This window comes from Nanorana parkeri, unplaced genomic scaffold (genome assembly GCF_000935625.1).
Source record: "Nanorana parkeri isolate BGI_ZX_2015 unplaced genomic scaffold, ASM93562v1 scaffold1298, whole genome shotgun sequence".
NCBI classification, from domain to species: Eukaryota; Metazoa; Chordata; class Amphibia; order Anura; family Dicroglossidae; genus Nanorana; species Nanorana parkeri.
Genome location: NW_017307566.1, coordinates 323,409 through 340,749, shown reverse-complemented (window position 1 = coordinate 340,749; position 17,341 = coordinate 323,409). Strand labels below are relative to the sequence as shown.

The window sequence follows — 17,341 nt, the reverse complement described above, 5'->3', positions numbered from 1 at the left end:
TAGAGAGCTACAGCTCGCGTAAAGGTGCCCATACACTGCACGATTATCGTACGATCGCAGGATTTCCCGCGATTCTCGTACGAGAATCGCGGGAAATCCTGCGATCGTACGATAATCGTGCAGTGTATGGAAGGCGTGCGACTGTTTCTAATGTACGGTCGCCCGTCTTCCCTCGAACAAGCAGGCTGGAAAACCAGCAGTGAATTGTACGATTCTCGGCGGGTTAATGGCCTGCTGGTTCGACAACTGCTGAACGGGCCGGTGTGCGCACACTGCCCGTTTGCAGTCATCGGAAGCCCGTCCCTCAGCGGGGCGGGCTTGCGATGACCGCAAGTACGATCTGCCTGTCCAAGATGGGCAGATCGAACATTTTTTTAAGTACTTTACAACCCTTGCAAGACAAAAGTTCTGCGAGGGTTGTAAAGTGTATGGCCACCTTTATACTGAGAACGCCGCAGCCGGGACAGATCCCGCCATTACTGTCGAGATCCACCCAGCTGCGTGATTGACAGCTGGCTCTGCCTATCTAGAGGCAGGGCCACCTGTACCAGCACCGCGTTTGTTATGAAGCTGTTTAATTGTACAGTTCACCTGGGAACAGACGTGTTTACTCAAGCCCCATTGTCTTCTGAAATGCAGATAAAAATGTCAAGTTTGTGTAAAACTTTATATCCGTCATGGCTTCCGGGAAAACCAAGACAATGTTTGCTGCGAGTGTGAAGGTGTATCGTTACAGTTTAATCACCATAGATTATACTCTGTTACACATGTAACAATCACAGCATGTATTCAAACAAAACAGTCATTACATTTATTGACCACCAGACAGGTTCATCAAAGGATAAAAACATCCTCTTATTACACATGATAAAACATAATACAAAAAACATACCCACCTATTCCCAAAGCCATATAGATCTTTCCCCTTTCCTTCATATTAAAAGAGAACTATGGCCCAAACTTTTTTGCCCATAGTTCTCTTAAAGGAAAACTATGGGGTAGGTGTTTTTCCCCATAGTTCTCCTAAGGGTCACGGGAGGACATATACTAGCGTCCTCCCGTCACCCAAAGCTCAGTATATAGAGAGCTACAGCTCGCGTAAAGGTGCCCATACACTGCACGATTCTCGTACGAGAATCGCGGGAAATCCTGCGATCGTACGATAATCGTGCAGTGTATGGAAGGCGTGCGACTGTTTCTAATGTACGGTCGCCCGTCTTCCCTCGAACAAGCAGGCTGGAAAACCAGCAGTGAATTGTACGATTCTCGGCGGGTTAATGGCCTGCTGGTTCGACAACTGCTGAACGGGCCGGTGTGCGCACACTGCCCGTTTGCAGTCATCGGAAGCCCGTCCCTCAGCGGGGCGGGCTTGCGATGACCGCAAGTACGATCTGCCTGTCCAAGATGGGCAGATCGAACATTTTTTTAAGTACTTTACAACCCTTGCAAGACAAAAGTTCTGCGAGGGTTGTAAAGTGTATGGCCACCTTTATACTGAGAACGCCGCAGCCGGGACAGATCCCGCCATTACTGTCGAGATCCACCCAGCTGCGTGATTGACAGCTGGCTCTGCCTATCTAGAGGCAGAGCCAGCTGTACCCGCCCCGCGTCCGTTCCACCAGTCAGCGCTGGAGGATCGGAGCGGGGAGGGGGGGAATCCCTGCAGGGAGTCGTGAGTGACAGTCACTGCTCTCTGCAGGCAGATGATCGAGAAGTGAGTGAGCTACGGTATGTGTTCGCTCACTTCCCGATCTATTGAGCCGATATGCGACAGTTTCATTGTCACACGTCGGCTCCAACAATGAGTGATTTTCAGCTCATAGTTCTCCTTTAATCTTTTCTGCCCCCCCTCCCCTGACCTAAATGACCTTACCCTCTCACCCTCCGCAGATCTACACTTACCATGATCCAAGGGATGCTGCTCTACTGTCTGTAGACAAGTGTCCCTCTTTCATAGAGGGACCCCATAGTAATGGGCAAGTGTGACCAGCAGAGGGAGCATTTCAGCACTGGATGTAAACAATAGAAGAACAATACCCATTGGATCTTGGTAAGTACACATCTACAGGAGGGGGATGGTGTGATTGTTTAGCTCAGGGGTGGGGGAGAAAAAGAAGTATAAGTGAACTTTACTTTAAAGTGCACTTCTCCTTTAAACTAAAAAGTTGTTTTTTTAATCAATTCCTCATTACATACAGGGATCGGTGGAAAAGAAACCTCTACATCTCTAAAACCGTCTCATATAAACCCAACCAACCTTCCCGCAGGTGACCTAGCGTGGAGCAGTATTACCTTCCAACTGCTGTATAATGAATGACAGAATAAATACCATATTAGTTAAATGATGTCTATCCACAAATCGCTCAAAACAATAAACGCTCCTCACCTCCCGCCAAACGCATCATTATCACCTGCGTACAGGATTTATCACCAGCGTATCTCATGAACAGGCTGTGTCAATCTTTGCCTCTGTTAAATAATCTCTGTACTCATCGCTGACAATCAGAGGAAGGAAATAAATACCTGCCTCTTCCAATCAGACGGCGCACGTAATTACACTGCGGGGGATAAAAGTATTAATCCTGTCAGCTATCCCCGGGGCAATTCTTCATTATGAAATAAAGAAAGTGCTCTGGTTATAGTGACAGCGATTATTCCTAATAGCTGCATAATAACTACATCAGCAGAACACAACGAGGAGACTATATCAAAACTGGAGCAGCTGTGCACGGCAACCAATCAGCGTCTCTCTTCAGTTTGTTCAGTTGAGATATGAAAATGAAAGAGAAAAGCTGATTGGTTGACATGCACAGCTGCTCCAGTTTTGATAAATTCCCGTTAATGTGCCTGAATCAGAAACTTAAAGTTTCTTCTGCTTATGGTCATGTGACCAGAAGCCCATGTATTTGGTCATGTGATCTCGGCTGAAGAATAGGTAATCACAGTTCAGATAGGCCGACACTTTCCTTTTAGCAGAGATCAGAAGATTAACTTAACCTCAGATAAACACTTGACAAAGGTTCTAACTCTTCCCCCACTCTATCCAAAACTAGATAAGCCAATATTCTCCTCATACAAGAGTCATGTGTGTTATCTGAATCTTGAGCTTTGCGTGTTTCTTCCAGATCTGCGCAGGAATCCCGTGTGACACTTCCTGTAATAAAGACCGCTCACTGCTGCTCTCTCTCCTTGTGCAGGGTGACTGCTCGTGTCCTCCCCCTCCTGTAATAAAGACCGGTCACTGCTGCTCTCTTTCCTTGTGCAGGGCGACTGGTCTTGTCTCCGCCCCCTCCTGTAATAAAGACCTGTCACTGCTGTTCTCTCTCCTTGTGAAGGGCGACTGGTCTTGTCTCCGCCCCCTCCTGTAATAAAGACCTGTCACTGCTGTTCTCTCTCCTTGTGCAGGCGACTGGTCTCGTCTCCGCCCCCTCCTGTAATAAAGACCGCTCACTACTGCTCTCTTTCCTTGTGCAGGGTAACTGGTCTTGTCTCTGCCCCCTCCTGTAATAAAGACCGGTCACCGATGCTCACTCTCCTTGTGCAGGGTGACTGGTCTCGTCTCCGCCCCCTCCTGTAGTTTTCACACAGCTCTGCTCCCTGCACAGGCTATGTATAGCATAGTGATGTTTGATTTTATATCCTTTGTAACTAGTGAGAAATATATTTCAATGATGTGCCCAGGGTTCACCTTTAAACATACAGTAACATTTTAACATCCTGCACCAAAATGCTTGATATTTCTGCAGGAGCAGACCCACATTAATACTTTTAACGGCACGGACGATGCAGCTTTAAAACGTGGCTTAACTAGTTCTGCCAGTTCCCTACAGGAAACAGCATCCTCCTCTTCTAATCTCTTACCATGCTAAACACGTCACAGCACGGCCATCCATCTACACACAAAGTGAACCGACAAATGTTCTGCTGTCATTAATGCAAATGCTGCATCTAATGCTGCGCAACATCTCCTGTTTCTGCCTTACAACAAATAACTCCCTAAGTGACGCCGCTATGAAGTATATGGCGGGGGTCAGTGACCACAGGGACCATGCAGGAGGTAAAAGCATTGTCCTGGTTGAGGTCTAGGAGTGCCATGGATCAGTACAGCCCACCAGAGCAAGTCATGCAAGTCTAATTCTGTTCATATGTCAGCTCCATGGTGTCTCCCGCAGTGACAGCTGAAAAGACTTGTGTGGGTCGGGGATTATTCTGCAGCTGTCCTACAATCGAGAGGGAGAGAATAGAAATAGCCTGTTCTAGCGGAATAATGCTTATCATCCCGATGCAAAGACTTCCGCCATGTCTATTCTGGGCCTGCACACTCAAGGGGTTGCTTTGTCCCTGGAAAGAGACTAATGTAGGCCACACACTGATAGGTTTTCCACTGATTCCTTTAATTCTTACACAAGTGCGGCTGCATGATAATGGGGCCTATTGATAAAAAAATGTTCATGGGGATACTGCCACACACCCAACCGGATACCCCTATTATGCGGATTGGTGCTGTAGCGAACTCAGATCTCCGCATGTATGTAAGCAGTAGTAAAGAATCAGCACACCAATGGCTAGCGTGTGAACACTCTTGGTTCTTCTTCTAACCGCGCATAATGTCACATCTCCAAGTGCAAAGTTTCGGGACCGCGCAGGGTGCCCTTCATCAGGCTTAACATGTCATGTTAAGGGGACCCTGCGCAGCCCCGAAAACATTATTGTTGATGTGACATTTTGCGAGGTTAAAGAAGAAGCAAGAGTGTTTACACACTACCCATTGGTGTGCTGATTCTTTACTACTATTAATTAGGAGGTGCTCCGAACCGAAATGGAAAAAAAAATGTCGGGCCCAAACCGAAAAACATTTTTAATATTAGGGGTCTAAACAGACCCCTGATATTTCCCTTTTAAAATAGAAACAGAGATTGAGGACGCATAGTGCGCAATCTCTTTTCCTGCAGCCCATTATCAATGAACAGAAATCCTCTATACTGAGTGTTCCTGTTCATTCATAACATGAGGACAGAGTATGTTTACTATAACCACAATCATGAATGAGCAGGAGATTATGTAGATCACTTCCCATTCATTCATAATTGAGGATATAGTAACTATACTATGTCCTCAATTATCTACACTCAGCAATCACTGACTGCTTGTACCCGCTCTCCATCCTGACAGCTGTCACAGGAGGCTGAGCGAGCGGTGCAGGGAGGAGAGCTCAGCCTCCTGTGACAGCGCTGGCTGTCTCCGCCCACACATCGCTCTGCCGGACTGTGATAGGAGGCTGAGCGGTGCGAGGAGGAAGGACGCCGGCCGCTCACAGCGCTCTCCTCCCGCAGCGCTCGGCCGCCTGTGACAGTTTATCTCCTCCCCACTGGGACACAGAGCAGCACCCAGCGGGGAGGAGAGAAAGCATGGATGCACCACAATATCCGCAATATATCAACAATCACAATCAACCACAATAATATCAAAAATGGCACTTTCAGCATTTAGCCAAAAGTGCAATTTTCGACTTTGTTTCGGCAGCTGATAAATCGGTGCATCCCTATCTATTTATGTATTCATTTAAGACCTGTGTAGTAATCTAATGTTAAGCTCCACCTCTGCCCAGGAGATTCCTCTAATAAAGACCAATCGCTACTGCTGTTTCTCCTTGTGCAGGGTGACTGGTCTAGTCTCAGCCCCTTCCTGTAATAAAGACCGCTCACTGCTGCTCTCTCTCCTTGTGCAGTGTGACTGGTCTTATCTCCGCCCCCTCCTGTAATAAAGACCGCTCACTGCTGCTCTCTCTCGTTGTCCAGGGTGACTGGTCTTGTCTGCCCCTCCGGTAGTTTCCTGCAGGCAGCCTGTAGTTAGTGGAACTGCTGAGCCCCTCCCACAGCTCTGATCTCTGCACAGTTTATGTATAACACAGTGATGATGTCTCTGCTACTTTTACAAGGGAATAACTAGGCTTGCAATTTCACACACACAAAATGGCTACTGGGGAATATATTCAAATAACATTTTGTGCCCGGAGATCAGCGTTAGCCAAGCCAGTTTTCAGGTCTCGTTATAGTGTATGAGTGAGATTTACGCTCACTTCCTGTCCTGCTGACAAAGGTTTTACCTAACAGAAAATGGAAAATTGTCAACAGAGACACAGAAAAGAATAAAAAGCAGTCAGGGGTTCTAGCTCTCCTATGGTGGTTTTTGTTTTCATGCCTGTGTTATAGTGTTTCCTTCACTTCCTGCTTGGCAAGACATTGACAGGAAGTGCTGGCAAATCCCTCTAATGGAGCCCCAGATAGATGCAGAAACCCAACAAGAGTTCTGACCTTCCCCGCTCAAATCTATCTGTTGGACATACATTATGAATTATATGAACACGTTCCGATGGTGGTGCCCTTCAGAATCAGATCTGGGTCAGTGCTGTTGTCACGGTGACCCCCGGTACATGGTAAAATGGCACTCACGGCCTCCGATTGCCAGGATTTGCTAGGACAGTCCCACAAAGAACAGCTAGCAGCCCATGCTGGGACTTGTATGCCCATGCCAAGTGAGAGCAAGGCTTTTCCTCTGGCAGACAGGGCATGCTGCCATTTGTAGTTCCATTGCTGCTCTATAGGCAGGCTTCAGCTGGGATCACGTTTAGTCCTCGTCACATCTGAAAAGGACCCAAAGCCAGGACCGGAAGAAGCACAGGTCAAAATATAGATTATTCTGGCTAGGATTTCAAACACTGGACTGCCATGTCTGTGACTGAAGCTGGGATTTGTAGTCCCACAACCCATGAAGACCTGAGGCTCACCCATGGTCGTCATTCCACACTGGGTCTCCACATTCACAGCTTGCCCTGCGGGGCATGTAGGTCAAGGGTTGTATTGAATTGTCATGGCTCTCTGGGGCTTGTAGTTCTACAAACCTTGTCTGTGTTTGGCATCACATGCTGGGACTTGTAGGTCCACCTCTGGCTGTCATTACAGGCTGGGCACTGCAGGCTCCACAGTCCCTGCACAGTCTTGGGTCACATCTGAAGGGCATTTTATTCAGTCCCACAGCCTTATATAAAGTGGTCTCTCTAGCTGGCATTGCAAATGCTGGGACTTCTAGTTCCACATCCATTGTACACCTACAGACCATGACATGGAAGACCATGACATGGAAGACTTCATGTTCTACGTCATGGCATGCTGGGATCTGTAGTTCCCCAGACATCATAAAACTAAGGCTTAGCCCCGGCTGTCATGCCATGCTGTGACTTTATGTTCCACCTTCAGAATGAGACACAAGCTGGTACCTCAAGCCAGAACATGAAGGCCAGGAGTCAAAGATTTCAAGGCATGCTGGGGTCTGTAGTTCTTCATATACTGTATAACAATGGATTGCCCTTGGATGTCAAGCCATGCATGGACCTGTAATGCCCCAGCTGCCATAGTCTAACACTGTCTTGCATGCTGGGGGTTGTAGTTCCATACCCACAGGTTGCTCCTGGCTGCCTTTTACTGCTGCCATGGCATGCTGGGACCTGTAGTACCACAGCCATTGCACAACCATGGCTCAGCTCTGCCTGCCATGCCACATTGGGAGTTGTAGTTGCTCAGTCCCAGGCTATCTGATCCTCTAGTGGGATGACAGAGGCTGTAGTGTCAGCTCAGGAATGTATATGGGAGGATCTATTTCACCTCACCTCCTCCCCCCACCCCCATGGCCTGTGTCTACCTGTACAACCTGAACAAGTTCTTATACAGCCACCAACCTTCTCCTGCCAAACATTCTCCTGCCCAGCCCTCTCCTTACCTGGGCCCCGGGGCCCCCACTACAGCCTCATGTCCAGGTCGCACGAGGGATCTGCTGCCATTACACTCGCTCTCTGTCCACAACCTGCAGATCAGTTTCCACCGGCAGCCATCTTGGAATTGGATCAGCGGCGGAGCAGCTGAGTGGTGACGTCACGGAGCTCCTTGCCCGCCCACAGTGCTGAACGCGGCCATTGAACTGTCTGTCGGGGTATTCCTTTTGTTGCTATGGTGACAGCATCTTCACACGGGAAAGCCTGGTCTGCTGGGCATTGTAGGGGTGTACAAACTAGTAGTGACCAAACGATTCTTACATTGTAAATAGAACAATACAATACCAGCGTTCCAGCAGTGTTCAGTGTGAAACATAAAATGCAATAATTAACATTGTTACATGGAATATTATTGTGTCCTGTGTCTTTATAACAGTGATCCATCCACTTAATATGTGAAAATCCAATAACGTGAAAAAAGTCTGAGAAAATATCACCGCTGGTGTTCCTGGAACAAAAATCTGGCGCAGAATCTGTGCCCACGCGTTACCTCAGACGGCATCTTATGGGTCATGTGGGGGGGTCAGGTAAAGTGTAATGGCTGCTCTGCTGCACAATGTTTGCAGTGTGCTTGCCGCCCCTTTACAACCAGAGCGTCCCAGGTTGCTAAGAGCCAGGTATGGGCCATGCACATTTCCCCGCCCAGCTCTTAGCAACCTGGGATTGTTTGTCCGGCGTCCAGCCCAGCTCCTGGCAACCAGTAACTTCACCGGGCAGGACGCCGGTGGGTTGGAGGACTTGAAAGGGATTGCAGAACTGTGAAGATGCAGTGACAGGAGCTCGATCACTCAATGAGGATTCTAACAATGGCACAGCTGGCGCACACCGTGCACATGCGCCATCTGCTCTAAATCGCCTACTGGCAAGTCACTGGATGAGACGTAACCAGTCGGTAATCTCGATGAGTTGGAGATTTTGAAAGAACAGCACCTTGATGTGCGTTGCATTACCACATGCACTCCTGCAATGCATTGATGTAAAGCAGTGGTTCTCAACCTTTCTAGGGCCGGGACCCCTTGGTAACATTTGCCAAGTTGTGGTGACCCCAACGGTAAAATTTAGGGTTGCCGCAGCTGCTGCAGCGACATCTGGCGGCGTGGCGGGAGAACTGACACTGCTGCGCTAGGAGAGGGCTGAGGAGGACTCTCACCTAGCACGGCAGAAATCACACAGTGACCCACAGATTGAGAACCACTGCTGTAACAACTAAAATGGCAAACCATATAAACACAAGCCGAGGGTGTCAGCTTTTATTATTAATAATTATTATTAGGGATGCACAGATACTTTTTGAGTACCAGTGCAGATACTTGGCATTTTCATGAGATCTACCAGGGTTGCAGCTGGGACCTGGCTCTGGCACTCAACCACTGTCCTGAAATCATTAGTCTGTATTGTTTTCAAAAAACTGTCACATGACAATAAACAAAAATGTATCAGTACTCGTACTTGTAAGTACTCGGCAAGTACCAGTACTCGTACTCGCAAAACTGGTATCTGTGCATTCCTTTATTTATATTTATAAAAACAAAATCGTACATTAAAACAGAGATATACAAATCCCGGGAGCTCCGTATGCTCCTTACAAATGACAGCTGCCTCCTAATTTTTTAATTTTTCTCTAGTGTAGTCTTGGAGCTCAAAAGTATCGGTACATGTACTCGTACTTGTACCGAGTACTGTACTTGGTATCTGTGCAACCCTAATAATATATGATAATCACTAGATGGGGACCTGATGGAGAACTACAGGTCCCCCTCTGCTGATTGACAGAAGCAGTGGGCAGGTGCAATAGCTAGTTTGCTATTGCAAAGTGAAATAGCCAATAGGAATGTAGCTATGCATTCCAATGCTGATTTATTAATTTTTTTCTGACTTACGGCGGCCGGGGCTCCCATGTCAGAAATTATTTTTTTTTAAACGATCGCAGCAAAAGATTTACTCTGCTCGAGCAGATTAAACCTTTCCGGGAGAAAGTGTTTCTCACCCGGGCGGCCGGGAGCCGCTATCTAATAGCGGGAGACTCCCGGCGACCCCTGGCAAATTGTCATTCGACCCCCGAAGGGGTCCCAACCCACAGGTTGGGAACCGCTGATGTAAAGGGACTGATTTATAAATCTTCCACCCACCCATATGCTGCGCAAATGATGTTCGCATGCCATTCTAACACTAGATGAAGCCGAGGAGCATAGGAGATTTCTATGCACCTTAGTTCCTATTAATGGGAATACCGTGCGAATGGCATTCGCCCAGCGTAAGGCTGGGCTGAAGATTTCTAAATCGACACCTTAAAGTGACACTAAACTCAGGAGTTACATTTTACAAATGCATTCAAATACCTTAACTATTAACAAAAACGTATCTTATTTGTGTATCACTCGGCTAGAGATCCTCCAATCATCTCTGAATTGGTGCCGACACCGTCCTTCCTACTGTAGAGTGGTTTCGGCTTAGAACTATGAGGTGAGTGGAAATCACTCATGTCATAGTTCTCCTTTAATGTTTTCCTTTTCTATTAGTAGTTGCAGTTTATAAATTAACCACTAGATGGCTCACTATGATCGCCCATTTTGTTCCATATCAATTACAAACTCAGCAACACAACTATGTTTAATCCATGACCTACCATTAAGGGTGCTGCTATATTATGCATCAAATATGTTATGGCTTCATTCATACTTTTGAGTTTTTCATGCATTGTGATTGCAATGCTGTGCATTTTTGATGCATTTTACATTATTATTATAATACAGGATTTATAGAGTGCCAACAGTTTGCGCAGCGCTTTACAATATAAGGAATACAATACAATCCCAATACAGTTCAAGACAAGATGGTAAGGAGAGCCCTGCCCGTGAGGGCTTGCAGTCTAAAAGGGAGGGGCCAGTGATACATGAGGAGGTAGCTGTGTGGGGATGAATTGTTTGAGAATATGATAGTTATTATTATTATTATTATTATTATACAGGATTTATATAGCACCAACAGTTTGCGCAGCGCTTTACAATATAGGGCAGACATTTCAATCACAATACAATTCAAGACAAGATGGTAAGGAGGGCCCTGCCCCTGAGGGCTATAGTTTGAACATGCTGCCATTCTTGAACTATCGGAAAACTGCACCAAACATGCAATAGGTAGGCTTTTTTTAACATACCATAGCTTTTTTTAGGTGAACAGACAAAGCTTCTTTTAATGGTTATATTGGAATATCCTAATGGTTTTATTTTAATTGAGAAAGCAATAGAATGATAAAAGAGTAAAAGGCATTTATGAATAATTAATGGTTATAAGATCAGAGAATAAGTATTAGTACCAGCAAATGTATTATAGCATCTGAACTTAGACTAGCAATTGATGCTTTGCCATATCCTTAAAGCTGAACTCCAGACACAAAAACTTTCACTTAAATATATTTCTCCATAAAAACGCAAAGTAAATACATTCACTTTAAGTGCACCCAGTGCCTTTGTAAATCCAGATATCTTGACTTATCACTGTGCTGTGTATAGTCTGTGCAGAGAACAGAGCTTTGGGTGGGACTTAGCAGTGCCACCCACTACAGGCTGCCTGCAGAAAACTAGGGGAGGGGGCAGAGACCAGAGCAGTCACCCTGCACAAGGAGAGAGAGCAGCAGCAGTGAGCGGTCTTTATTACAGGAGGGGGCGGAGACAAGACCAGTCACCCTGCACAAGGAGAGAGAGCAGTAGTGACTAGTCTTTATTACAGGAGGGGTGGAGAGAAGAGCAGTCACCCTGCACAAGGAGAGAGAGCAGCAGTGAGCAGTCTTTATTACAGGAAGCTTCAGATTTTACACTGGATTACTGCACAGATCTGGAAGAAATAGACAAAGCTCACAGAGATTCAAGGAAGAATACACATGACTCTTGTATGAGGACAATATTTGCTTATCCTGGAGTTCAGCTTTAAGAACAATAGGCAAGGAGTCTTCTACCCGGTGTACGCAGTACTTGTGATCCATGGTATTTTTTTTGGCCAACATGCCCGACAGACTCATTGAGGTTGACATTTTCTTTGTTTCCTTCTTTCTAATTAAAGGATCGGCCAAGCAGCACAGAGATTTTCCATGAGGTTGTGAAATCTCCATTTGTGCTACCGAGTTCTTCTGATGTTGGAGATGCTCTTAACTACCTCCTTAGGAGTATCATGATTCTGGCCCCGCCATCGCTTCAAGCCCCGTTCATACCAGGGCGGTTCGGCCGTGCGGATCCGCCGACATAAACAATCCCATCCATTGCTGGGGGGACCACTCATGCGGCTCCGCGCGATCCGAACCGCCTCCCACCCAAATTGCTCCCTGACCCTTTCTTGCTCTGCTGGTCAGCGCGGTTTCGATATTGCTTTCAATGGAACCACGCTGTTCAGCGCGGTTTTGGGCGTTTTTAATTGCATTTCAGCGCTGAAACGCAATTAAAAACGCCCTTTTAAAATCTGCGCTGATCCGCAACTGCCCTGGTGTGAATGGGGCCTCAAGCCATCAGAGCAGATCAATGTATGAGAACAATGGGTCTTCATTATTTAACCACGTGATGGCAGAGCTGACTTAGAAGAAATCAGTTTCAGTGCCCATTCCCACCATGCATGTGGTACCATGCGCTAGGTGCATTGCGTTGCTATTCAATATACCACCCAGTGGCCTTGCGTTGCCGCGCGATGAGCGGTACCGCAATACTGTGCGTTGCAGGGAAAGAAGTGCCACCAGGAGGTGCATTGGGGTGCCAATGAATGGCAGGGCAACGCAAACCACCTAGTGCACAGTATATACACAAGATGCATTGTGCAATAGCGTGCACTAAATGCATGGTATCGTATGTTTAATGCAATGCTGTGGTGTACGCAGTATTTATCTCTTCATTGTCACCATTATTTTTAATCGGATGGCCCACAATGACTCTTAAACAATTTTTCCCTTGCCACACGCACTACAAACTGATGGTACAATCTCCTTCAGATTTTACAATAACTATGTAGCTCAAGGGGATATAAAATCCATCAGTTGGAGAAGACTGTGCATAGATTGTACAATCAGATTGTAACATGTTTGCCATCTTTATGCCCTTTAAAATAAGTCAGATGTCTTCTTTCTAAAACAATGCGCTTTTCCTCCTTTGCTCCATGAACCAGGTGCAGGGGTTAGTATCCAGCTGCAGCATCTTGTAAACCCACCGGTCCTTTTTCGCTCCATCCACAAACTCGTGTAACGTGAGCTGGCCTGAAAAAGAATTAAACCATTATAGAAATTATCTATACGGAGTTAGGCGTGGATGTGTGCGGCAATGGTTTTTGGGCGCGGGTAATTGGGTATTATATGCAGGCGCCACTACTTTTTTTGTTGCCATTTTGCAGCATATATTGTTATAGATGTCTGGTATATGTGACGTGATCGTATTATCGGTTATAGTATAGTATTGACTTCAGTCGTAACATAGCGTTTTTAATTGTGGACCTTTAACCTCTGTTCAGATTAAAGGTATATAAAAAACCCGGATAATAAATTTCTCTTATTTGCTCCATTCTGGTCTGTTAAATATGCAATTGAGGGTCGGGTCACACCACGAAGAGTGCGTTCAAGAGCGTTTGGCCTCTGGAACACACTGGAACAGCACCCGGTTGGCGGGAGGGGGCGTGGCGGAGCATTGAAGTCAATGGCACCGCAGCCACACACACCCCCCCGCAGTGCGATCGCCCACACCCGAACGCGTGGCACATTAATGCTGCACGCACTATTTATGCAGATCAGATTGGACCAGAACGCAGACACTAATGTGCCACGTGTTTGGGTGCGGGTGGGAAGGGGCGTGGCTGCGGTGCCATTGATTTCAATGCACCGCCACGCCCCTTAACGCAGAAAGTCGGCCGGGTTGCGTTGCAGAGGCTGAACGCTCTAGAGCGCACTCTTTGTGGTGTGAACCGGCCCTGAAAGCGTTTTGTTTTATCTGTTTGATAAGTGCAAAAATACCTGTTAATCCTGCCAGAAATCTTGTCAGCTGATCACTTCCTGTATTCTCTTTCTGTGCTGCACTCTTATCAGAAGTGTGTTTTTGGCAAGATCAGCAGGAGAAAATAAAGAAAAAAAACCTGTAAAAAGAACTAATGGCCACCACATTTGGTAAGCTGCAATATATTCAATTTTTATTCTTGGGTTTAGATACATTAGGCTAAGTTTAGGATCTAAACCCCAGCACAAAAATGTTATATATTCCAGCTTACCAGTTGCAATTGGCTATACTCTCTTGCATTGAAGGGGTTTATTTATAAAACATTTGCAGAGCTGCTCACTCTGCGAATATCTAGGTTTTAGAGTCGCAGCAGCTTATTGCCACCAGATGGAGCAGAGGAGCCCAGGATATTCCTAGCCTCCTCGGCTCCATCTTGTGGCCATAATCTGCTACATTTTATAAATACACCCTGAAGTGCTTAGAAACAATGTCTATGGGCTTCCTGAAGTCCCCTATACAGGAGTTCCCATGCAATAGCTCCCAATTTAGGCCTCATGCACACGGGCACATGAGGCCATAGAATGTAAATTGTAGGTGTATTTTTACACCTGCGATAGCCCATAGCAGTTAAAGGGTGTGGGCAGATGTATGTGGTTTTATACTGCTACTAACTTTAACCAGTGCATGCATAAAGTTGTATGCCCCTGGACGCAAAGTAGCCCATTATTATAAATATACGTAGGGCCTGCTGCACACAGGTGCATGAGGCTATTTAACCTTAAATGGGGCCTAATTTTCATGCTTGGGATACACAGCCATGGCAGTGAATGAGTGTAGGCGTCTGTACTTCCATTTACGCTGCTACTCATGTAAACCCAGGCATGCATATGAGCCTACAACTGTCTACACCCATTCACTGCTATGGGTGCCTGTAAGAGGCAGCTGTATATCATGGGTGCAGAAATATGCCCACAAATTATGTTCAACGGCCTTATTTATATTTATAATGGGAGGGGCACACCAAAAGCATGAAAGTGTGTGGAGGGAGCAATTAAATATGAACGCACAGCAAGTCTGTCACCTTGAAAGAAAATGTGTAAAAGAAATAAAGTGTCTAAACTTTGGCTAGATTTTACCGTCGCCATTTTCATCCATCAGTTGAAAGACTCGCTCACAAACATCGTCCGGGCCTAGCAATTGTGTGTCCTGGGTCCTCTTCCAGTCTTTCTTAATGCTGTAAATTGACTATAAATGAAGTTTCTGCACATCATTCTTTTCAATGCCTGCCAAATTTACTTATAAAATCAAAAAATTCTGGTTTGTAACCCCAAAACATTTAAAAGCTTATTTCATTACATAATTTATGTCCACACAGGTAGCACAGAGACCTAAATCCAATCACCATGGAAGGTGTCAATGCAGATGCTGGTTATCCAAGAACAGTATGGGAGATGTGGACAACGTGGAACCCCCCTGTCCTAATTACATAATCCCATCGTTGGTCTGCATAGGTGTCAATCCTTTGATTCACATGGCTGAAGCTTTGTTGAAGGATGGACAGTTGGACAACTTTGTTGAAGGATGGAAGGATGGACAAGGATGGGAGAGGACACCTATGCAAGGCTCCTCTCCCTCTTCTTCTGTCCTCAGTGGTGGAATGATGCCGGGTGTCATTCAACCCAAAGGAGAAGATGCATCAGACATTGACGCAGAGAGTCTGCGGGCGGCAGCACCAGGGATTGGTTGGGTATTGCACTGAAAGCTGACTTAATTTTAATTTAAAAGGTTTTGAACAATAGTTTTTGATGAATCTGGAATTGTGCTTTAATTTTTTTGCATGCATTGGAATGGAAAACATGATTCGTATTAATTGTATCCTTACCTTGATAATCTCCTTCAGCTCCTTCTTGTCTACACAGCCATTGCCGTCTTTATCGTATATATTTTAAAAGACCACTTCAACTTATGTGTTGTCCTGGAATAGAAAAACATTTTTTTGGATACAGATCAGGCATTCAAGTAATGCTGTATGAGCAATTTGGCTGTACAGCGGTAGGGGAGGGCACTCCCTGTCCCACCATGCAGCTAGCCTTAGGCACAGGACAAAGTACTGCATGTACTTTGTCCCTTGGGGTGACAGCAAACAACAGAAAAAAGAAGTGAGAATTCTTTAAATTATTGAAGATACAAGTTCTCTAGACAATGTTTATATAATTTAAATAAATAATTCACGTTGTCGTGGAAATGCAGTAGGAAAGAGAATCACTTATCCCATTTCTGTAAGAGAGTGGCATAAAAGGTTCTACATTTATTTATTGATCTGGATGTACAAAACCTTTCAGATTATGTTTATACAATTTAAATAAGCCATTACTTGCCGTGGTCCCTGGGGAAATGCAGAATGAAAGAAAACCACCTACCCCATTTCTGTCAAAAGAGGTAAACAATCGATCAACAAACTGCCACGCTTCGTTATTAGTGGAGATTCCAAAAAATCTTTTAAATTCGTGCAAATATAAAACTCCGCTGGGGCACTCCGTGACAAACTTCTTGTACATTTCCTGCAGGTCTGCTACGTCAATTTCCTCCTTAGCAGCACTCTGGTTTTGTCCCATAATGAAGAGTCCCTGAAGCGACCAGCTTATTTATTATCACCAGACCATGTTGTTCCCAGTATTCCTGAGCTAGACTTGCCGCTGCAGGCAGCCAATGAAAACCTCCAGCACTTAATGATAGTGAGTGACCTAGTGAAACTCCCCAAATGTGATATAATGTGCACCTTGACCGCTTCACATGATCTGCCAATAATCCCTTCAGCGATCCGCAGCCCAAAAAAGAAATTGCCCTTGAGAAACAATTATTTTCCTTTTCTAGGTGATTGTATATCTTATTATCCAACCAAACACCTTTACACATGACCTTAATAATGACTATTACAGTTGTCTAGTTCATCATGGAATGTAACTGGTTTATGCAACCTATGATTCTGTCAGTGAATGGTCATTCCAGGGGGGGGGGGAATGAGGGGTTGGTTGCTTGTTACTTTTGGGTTGAGTAGTCTCTGCCTGGCATCCTGCCCAGCTTACTGATGCCACTGGTTGCATGGTTGCCAGGAGTTGGCAGGACGTCAGCCAGAGCCTCCCACACAGCTCCTGGCAACCAGTGATGTCAGCGAGCTGGGCGGGAAGCCAAACAGAGCATCATATGTTGCTGAGACCTCTTAACAACCCGGGACGGTGTGGCCGCCCCCCATTAAGGGCCTTAGTCTGCCTCATTATAGGAATGGTCCTGATCCCTAGGGTCCATGGAACCTTGGATGAGAATGGCTGGACTATGGTATTCCCCTTCTGGTAGATAACACACATATTTCTACATTTAATATAATGACAAACATATACAGTATAAGCAAAATAAGAGCAAGCATTTATAATAGAAAAGTCATACAAAACAGATTTAAGGTTACCACTCCAATAATGACTCAAAATATGGACTCATTGAGTAGGACTCTATATACTTTATTGATGTATTTCTCAATTTTTAGAACAGTCCCAAT

General features: G+C 45.7%; 1 protein-coding gene and 1 pseudogene across 1 annotated transcript in view; both read right to left on the bottom strand.

Moving 5' to 3' along the window:
* Positions 1-7,896, bottom strand: part of LOC108797573 (golgin subfamily B member 1-like) — a 70,777-nt gene extending 62,881 nt beyond the window's left edge. The window contains exon 1 of the mRNA XM_018569188.1: positions 7,777-7,896. The gene's annotated coding sequence lies outside the window, so the exon portion shown is untranslated. The remainder of the gene's footprint in view (positions 1-7,776) is intronic.
* Positions 7,897-12,923: 5,027 nt separating this feature from the next.
* Positions 12,924-16,403, bottom strand: LOC108797574 (annotated as a pseudogene).
* Between the last annotated feature and the right edge of the window lie 938 nt (positions 16,404-17,341).